The sequence below is a fragment of the Mytilus galloprovincialis genome, chromosome 14 (assembly GCF_965363235.1).
Source record: "Mytilus galloprovincialis chromosome 14, xbMytGall1.hap1.1, whole genome shotgun sequence".
NCBI classification, from domain to species: Eukaryota; Metazoa; Mollusca; class Bivalvia; order Mytilida; family Mytilidae; genus Mytilus; species Mytilus galloprovincialis.
This window is the reverse complement of record NC_134851.1, coordinates 41,903,135-41,912,419: the sequence shown is the minus strand read 5'-3', so window position 1 is coordinate 41,912,419 and position 9,285 is coordinate 41,903,135. Positions and strand designations below refer to the sequence as shown.

The window sequence follows — 9,285 nt, the reverse complement described above, 5'->3', positions numbered from 1 at the left end:
GGACCTACTCCTTTTGTAAAAATCAAATTCCATTTTTTCCCGTATTTTACTTATAAATGGACTTAGATTTTCTGCCGGGAAATATTACATTCACTCTGTGGTTAAAGTTTTAAAAATTTTATAACTTTCTTAAACTATCCTGGGTTGGTACGAAATTTGGACAGAAGCTTGTTTATGATCATAAGATAGTATCCAGAAGTAAATTTTGTAAAAAAAAACAAATCCATTTGTCCGTATTTTACTTTTAAATGGACTTAGACTTTCTGCCAGGAAACAACACATTCACTTTGTGGTTAAACTTTTAAGAATTTTAATAATTTTTTTATACTATTTTGGATTTGTACCAAACTTGGACAGAAGCTTGTTTATGATCAAAAGCTAGTATCTAGATAGAAATTTTGTAAAAGAATAAATCTATTTTTTCGTATTTTACTTTTAAATGGACTTAAATTTTCTGCCAGGAAACAACACATTCACTCTGTGGTTAAATTTTTAAAAAATTTAATAACTTTCTTATACTATTTTGGATTTGTACCAAACTTGGATAGAAGCTTGTTTATGATCAAAAGCTAGTATCGAGAAGGAAATTTTGTTTTCTTCCAGTTAACATTACATTCAGTCTGCAGTTAAAGTTTTTAAACATTTATTAGATTCATAAACTATCCTGGATTTTACCAAACTTGGACAGAAGCTTCTTACAATCAAAAGCTTCTTACAATCAAAAAATAGTATCAACAGGATTTATTTCCTCATTTTTGTTGAGCCTGCGATTAACAGAAAGAGTAGGCGAGACACTGGGTTCCGCGGAACCCTTACGAATTTTTTATTTAAAACTCCTGTTTTGCCTATTTTTTTCAAAGTTCTTCCTAGCACCCACTATAAAAATCAAATGATAGCTCCCTAAAATGGTCCAGATACCGACCATGCGAGGGCTGTATAGCTAGTCAAGGTCGTTAAACACTTCCATCATCATACGGTGGAAAATAATATTTTTTTTTTATTATTTTGCAATGATGAAGGGACAAAATGTACTAAAACGTAACTTATCGGCTATTCTAGACTCCCTATCGCTAGGCCTATTATGATAATATACTCGGATGTCCACTTAAAAGATAAGTCACTCGGTGGGAAAACGCACGCTTACATTATTTACATAAGCTAAGAAAACGATATTTAGACATAATCGACCATGTAAACCAAACAAAAAAACTTAAAGTTTGAACAAGACCGATTTTTATTTGTCCAGTATCTGAAATGTAGCTTTTATATGTTTTAATTATTCAAAGAACAAATGTTTCAACAGGAGCAATTACACTTGTAAAATATTTATAATGACGACCTGAATTAAATCTCTGGACATAACAACGCATACAGTAACATTGTCTTGAAGTTTTAGCTTCTCATTAGGCACTGATTATGAGTGGTACTGTGTTTCAATAACTCTGTCAGGATTTGGCTTAAACGAATAAAAAAGTGAGTTTAATAAAAATTATAATTGATTAAAAAAGAGTCTTCTAATTTTTGGTAATAACTTTTTTTTTAACAGTGAGTTTTTTGCAATAGGCGAAGGGACGAGAAATGAAAATTAAAAAGTACCATTTGCGAAAATTATAAAGTACCAATTGCGAAAAAAAGGCAATTTTCCTTACCATTACACATATTGAGTTTGAAAATTAAAACTGTATTGTATATATTACAAAAGAGATAGAAATTCAATTTAATGCGAATTACTTATAATTTTTTTTTTATTTTGAGTCAAATATTTGTGGAATTTTGTATATATATTCTACGTTAAAAATTATTGAATTGTACAACATAATTTTCTGTACCGTTACACATGATGAGTTTAGTATAAGAATAAGGAGAGTGTGGTAAAATTGCTAATTTAGAAGACAGCTACCCACCGGAGTCCAAACTGGCATGCATGGATAGCAATAGCTCTATGTCAACGTAGGTTTTTTTTACTGGAACTTTTTTAATTATTGATAAACAAAAATACGAATGAAACATTTTGCTCAGTTCTTTGCAATTGGTTTTTCTTTTTTTTTATATTGATAAATTTTGTTTCCGAATGAAACTTTTTGCTGTACTCTTTGCAATATATGGTTATTCAGTTTTTTAATTATCTACACATTTTGTTTTCAGAATGAAACATTTTGCTGTGTTCTTTGCATTGGTGATTAACGTATTCTCAATTAATATACCTGTCAAGCAGACGAACAATCACGCTCTGATGGGTCACGTGGCCTTCCAGCAGAAGTTTGACCAAAAACTGCACTGCATTCAATTTTGTAAGCAAATGTTGGCATGCAAATCAATTAATTATTTCCCTAATGAGAAAATTTGTCATATAAATAATAAAAAGGCAGATGGAATTCATACAATTTTGACTTCTTTGAATGGATTTATTTACATTGACGCAGACGATATACACCAGGTTAGTTATGTTAAAATTCACGCATAAAAATATTAAACCCCATCGGAGGTTCATCAACTGATCATGACGAAGATGGTGAGATATGAAGGACAACAATATAATCGCTTTGGAAAATTTCCATTGTGCTTTTGTTTATTTTGTGTCACGAATTTAGACACAATATCCCTTTATTGTATGATGTATTATTGTATCCCCTTTCAACCAAATTTACCTCACCAAAACACATCTTAGACATATAAAGATAATAAACATGTGCTAATCCCGAGGCAGGTACGCGGTCATTGTTTTTTTTTAATAATTTTTTGTTCATGCATTGCAGAATATGTTCTTAATGTCAGGTCTTTGGAATTGTCTGTTGAGATTGTGTCACTAATTTTAGACGCATGAAGATTTAAAGCTTGACATATGAATTTGCCAATATTGATTGACTTATTTTGCAGGCCAGTTAATTCAAAATTTGTATACAGACAAAGATTTCATGTTAGATTGAAACTAGATATACCACCGATCTTCTCATATAATGACAGAAATACAAAAATATATTGTTTAGGAAGCAACCATTTAACTTTAAAAAAAGAGGCTATAGATAGGTTTTGTCTGATTCAGATTTGTTTTTAGTTTTTGATACTTTCAATTAAATTATTTCAAAATTTAAGGTTAAAAGCAATGTACCAATGATTATTCTCATACAGAACTGAAAAACAAATGAATCACGCTAGTCGTGTTTATGCGGAAAAGAATTATGAACTTCGTGAAAATGAAATAAGCATGAAACGTTTTGAAAAAAAATTGTTATTTTGACATGTTGTCTAAAGATTTCAACTTTATCTCGGAATTCGAACTTAAAAGATTCGAGTTCTTGAAATTTTTTTCTTTTGTCCTGTGTTGTGAAAATAGAAATGAACATATTTTATAATTTATACGCCATATTTCTATTGAATATTGGATTTATGGAGAGAAAACTAAAATAAATAATCACTACTATACAGTAGCTTCCGCGAACTAAACCAATTAAATTTTACTATATTGTCTACAAGAATAAAGCTGGTTTTTTTTTGGTAAATGCTTCATACTTCAGCTTGTACTATTAATTAAGATAAAATTGTAATACAATTTCGTTTTGTTTCAGGATTATGGAGGTGGTTGTCAAAATTACAGTTGCCAAAGCAACGAACTTTGTGTTGTCATGCAAAATGCAAGTCATACCTGCTATCCTTTAGGTAAATAACTGAAATAAATACAAATGTTTCTATACTAATTAACAAAACACAATTTAGCTATAATATTTATTCCACTCTCCGATTTTCAGTCCCCTTTTCAATTTGGAAAGATACATAAATACGAGCATGTTGGCAATTGACAAGAAAAGATATATGACATATATGGTAAATCAATTATGATACAATCACATCGATTTCATTGCTGGTTAATATATTTATTTAAAAACTATAATGAACCCTTCAACAAAAAGCAAACACTCTCACCTTACTGCAATTTCTAAACTATCTTAGAATCATATTCAAAACAGTGTAGCTGTGGCCATTGATTGACGACCTCAAATTATCCCATTGACTGGGGCAGATTATGTGAACGTTTGTCTGTAACAACCGCTGCTCACTATGTACTTGTTAAAGGCACTTAAACTGTGGGGTCACAAAAGGTTCTCAACACCTAAATATAGAAATTAGAAAAACTAATCAGGAATAACACGATGTTTTGATTTATATCAATAATATAAATCAAAACATAAAGTTATTCCTGATTAATTTTTCGAATTATTTTAATATTAAAGGCGTTAAAAACCTTTGGTGACCCCACAGTTTAAAATCTTTAATAAGTAAGTAGTGAGCAGTTGTCGTTACGGACACACGTTCACCTAATCTGCCCCAGTCAATGGGATAATTTAAAGTTGTCAATCAATGGCCACAGCTACACTGTTTTGAATACGATTCTAAGTATCAAAATAAGATGACAACGTGACAACTCTCCACCAAAGACCACATGACACTGACAGAAACTATAATAACTATAGGGGACTGTATGGCCTTATGGTGGACGTGGCAGAGTACTTATACATATCCACGACAGAAAGACAATTATGTACATATCCGAGAGTACTCGGAGTTACTGAAGTGCCTCGACAACGCTAAATATGTGCATTCAGGCACATAGCTGTATGGGTAATATCAACAAGTTACATCTGACAAAGAAATCTTAAAAATCTTAAAAATAGCTGTCACACAACGATCGCACTATATATGACATATATACAGCAATTATAAAATTGGGCACATAAGCATGAAAGTGAGAAAATAAAGTATCACACATATGTACACGAAAGGTAAAGAATAAATGAACGGAAATAGTGCCACTTAATTTTGATAAACGCGTCATTACTTCCTTATATCATACGGAATTCCAGACTTCCCTTTTGGATATAAGCACTTATATCACACTCTCTTTAGATAACTTAATGTCGCCTTAAACACATTATAATGAAACTTCATAGCGTGACTGACAATCGACAAGAAATATATTTTATGTAGATTTTGGGACGAACAACAACAATAACGCGACGTTTATTGATTGTTGTTTCTCTATGTGCACAGGATCTGCTTACCTTTCCGGAGCACCTGAGATCACCCCTAGTTTTTGGTGGGGTTCGTGTTGTTTATTCTTTAGTTTTCTATGTTGTGCCATGTGTACTATTGTTTGTCTGTTTGTCATTTTTAGCCATGGCGTTGTCAGTTTATTTTCGATTTATGAGTTTGACTGTCCCTTTTGGTATCTTTATTGCAGTAGCAGTTTTTGTCTCATGTGCTGTGTAGTAGCTGAAAAAAATACCTTAAGCAATAAGAGAAATTTTGTTGCTACACACTGAAGGCACATCTGCGACTCTAAATTGAAGGTAAAAACCTGCTTTTCCAAGCACGAGCTTGATTGTTTGTAAGTACTGCGGTTGAACGGGCTTGATGGCTGTGGTATAACGATTACACGAGCTTGTTTGTCTGTAAGTACTACGGTTGCACGAGCTTGATTGTCTGGGAGTACTTAAATTGCACGTGTTTTTATAACTTTTCATTTCAACGCTTATACAGAAACATATGAAGTTAACACAATGATATAAGTGTACACACTGGTTTTTAGTTCAATCATACTGATTTATGGCCTCGTATCGATCATTATGTGGAAACAAGTAACGGTAAATGAGATTTTTTTTTGTTGTAGATCCCTTTGGTTTTAGTTCAAAACCTAATGGTAAGTTTTTAACTTATATCATTCAACGGCGTGTGAGTTTACTTTTTTAATGAGTTCAAATTTTGACTACATATTTCTTCATGCGCTTGTGTTCTACTGCTGCGACCTGTATTGTGTGTTACTCATGGCCCTTTACTGGACATGCAGCACACATTGGTATTTGTCAGATTTTCTCCCCTTGAATAAATTTTAATATATTATGTAGCAACAAAATTGTTATGACTTATTTTAATATTTTTATTTTAAAATTTTGCAATTTTACAGGTTGTACCTCAATAAGTTGTGAAAGTTGGGGTTGGAAGTACCAGGAGTGTCCGGTTGATAACTTGGGAGCTGGTCGCGTGGTTTCCATGACAATAGTCAGTCAAAGCTATTATTGCAACTTCGGATTGGACAAGGTTTACTATGGATGGAAAAGGAATATGGTATTTGTAAATAACGGATGTAGAGCTACGTTTGACGTCTGCTACACTGATTTTTAACATGTCGTCTGCCTTAGAGAAGAAGAATTCGAGCAGCGGGAAATATGCAACGAGTGACCGAACATTGATCATGCTATTTGTTTTATTACATTAAATGTAAATATATAAGAAAGGACATGTAATGAATTATTTTTCCATCCGGTCGCACTTAAATTTCATGCTAATATCTGCTACATGATCAGAGGAGTTAAAGTTCAGACAAAGGGCGATTTTATATATGTGAAATGTCGCTCCAACTCAAAATTTTGGGAAAGCCAAGGTATATAACCACCTGCATACCTAATAGAGTACGGGTGTAGCTATGACCAAAAGGTATATAAAATGACAACTAGGGAGTTACCATTTGATTTTACTGGGGGGCTAGAAATTGGAAAAGATAAAGCAGGGGTTTTGAGTTAAATAAATCAATTTATGTCAACAAAGGCAGTCTAAACTAATTGAAAATTAACTTAAGGACCGAATAGAATGAAAAATACAAAAGGGAGGACAGAGACTACAGCAAGGCAAAACTTCATCCTAGCCACCATAAAAATCAAATGTTAGCTCCCTAACCTAATCCGTCAACGGTTATCCTCTCCTAGGAATGTTGTTACCAAAGGCACGATATGTTCGAAATAATATTAAAGACGGTAAGAAATCGTCAAAATCACGAAGAAAAAAAAAAAAACTAAACGAAAAAAGAGAATCAACCGTCTACGAAATAAAAATAAAAAATATATAACATCTCGGTAAGCAGAAGTAGGTTAGATTATATATCATGTCAGTACCGAAGCACTGAAGTGCGTCCGAGATATATTACCTTATCCGTATTTTGCACAACTTTTTGGAACTTTGGGTACTCAATGTTCTTCAACTTTGTACTTGTTTGGCTAAATAACTATTTTGATCTGAGAATCTCTGATGAGTATTATGAAGACGAAACGCGCGTCTTGCATATTAAATTATAATCCTGGTACCTTTCATATCAATTCATTGTTGTTGTGAACAGGTAAGAACAATATTCTCGAGGGTGAAGTATCTAAATCGATCTTCATTTCGCCCGAACTGTTTTTGGTATATTTTTTTTTATCTATTCTTTAATTTGTTTACTCTTTATTCTGCACATTTTGCCCTTTATTTTATTTTCTGTAAACCCCAGCCGGACCATCCGATATTACCTAGATGAAGAAAGTAGAATCGACAGCATAGTATATCGAAGTGAAAACCAAGGAGAAAATTTAGAAAAGAACCAATCATATTCAAGTATTTGCAGATTTGCTAATCATACATATATATATATATATATATATATAAGATTTACAACTCATTGGCCTTTGATAAACAAATAAGCCAAAAACCGGTAATAGATCCTCTTCAGAAAAGATATATTCCAAAAACTAAAAACTAAGATGCATAACACAACTTTCGGTGCCAAGTAAGGTATTCACAAAAATCCTCACCCAAACCAAAGAGTCCAGAAAGGAATAGACGAACAGCTAAGACAAGAACAATCAGGCTTCAGAAGGAGTAAAACACTACAGAACAACTAATCACTTTTGAAAAGAAACATCACAGAAAATTGTTCTGAATGGAATGGTTCTTAATACATCAACTTTGTAGACTTTGAAAAGGCGTTTGACTCCACCCACATAGAAAAGCTTATGGTACCTCTTAAAAGCTTACCACATCCCAGACAAACACAGTTATAGTACCCTTTTGCGATTCATTTGAGTGCACAGTCATTGACGAAGGAATACAATCGGAATGGTTTAAAGTAAATACAGGAGTAAAACAAAATGCATGATATTTGGCTTCTTATTTCTGTTTGCTATTAACCATGTCATGAAGCAAACGATAAACAAAAATCAGAAGGAAATTTACCACCAAACTAGAAGACCTTGATTTTGCTGACGACCTAGCACTACTATCATCTAAATTCTAACATATTCAGCTGGTAACAAGTAAACTTAAAGCAAATGCCAGTAAAATACGACTAAAGATCAACACATTTAAAAACAAAAGTAATGCGGATGAACACCACAAATAACAATTCTATTCAATTCAAATATTTATTGTCATATAAACTCTGAACAATAAGTTTGTGACAAATAATATAAACATACACAAAATACATTTTACAAACAAAACCATAAAAAATTACGTGAAAGTTTAACAACTAAGACATACTGTGGATTCAATATAATTCGTTGGATATCAATTTTCGTGGGTTTCGTGGATAGAGGTTAACCATAAATTCAAACGTTCAACGAATATCATATTTTCAATAGGCTTGGTATACAGAGATTGGCAAAACCACGATATCAAATATCCACGAATATGCAAGTTTTCAGCAATCCACGAAAATTGATACCCACGAAAATACACGAATCCACAGTAGAGGTTGTCGATACCTTCACTTATCTAGGAGTAAGAAAAGGTGGCTGTGACAATGACAGGGACAGCATAATCAAGAAAGCTTAAGACCAATTCAGCAGGTTTAGAAACACAAAGAGATCCTCAGTACCGTCATTTAAAACAAAGGTCATGTCATTTAACAGCTTAGTCATATCAGTCCTACTGTATGGATGTGAAACCTAGAAAACAACTGAACAAGATAAAAATGTATTGAACACCTTCTAAAATAGATGTCTGAGGCAGATACAGAAAATTAGATGGTCCAGTGTACTATATCAAACGAAAACCTCCACATAATATCTGGAACAAAGAATCTAAGTGATGACATTATAGAAATGAAGCCCAGCGGAAAAAGGAAATTTGGCGTCAAAAAACCACACGGGGACGGACAGTAGAGACAGAACGAGCATCACTTGGATAGAACAACTGAGCTACAGCAAGAACAGCAACTAAAGACTGTGTGAAATGGAAAGAAAATGTATCAGGGCCTTAAATGTCGACCGGCATGAATAGGATAGGTGAGGTGATAAAAACACAAAACCTTTGGATTGTCAATGGCATGGAACAATAAACAGAATATTGAATAACACAAAACTATTTGATAATAAATTAATCAAAGACGAAAAAAGGGTTATAATTTATCATACCATATTTGGTATGTATATTCTTTCTGTCTATCTTTACAATAACATTTCGTTAACATAGAATAACAAA

The 9,285-nt window shown here is 32.7% G+C and overlaps 1 long non-coding RNA gene across 1 annotated transcript; it reads left to right on the top strand.

Moving 5' to 3' along the window:
• The first annotated feature begins 708 nt into the window (after positions 1-708).
• On the top strand, positions 709-6,230 carry LOC143058942 (uncharacterized). Its single transcript, XR_012973299.1, has 4 exons — positions 709-2,291; positions 3,567-3,657; positions 5,666-5,695; positions 5,960-6,230. It is a non-coding gene; the product is annotated as an uncharacterized LOC143058942 (long non-coding RNA).
• Positions 6,231-9,285: the final 3,055 nt, after the last annotated feature.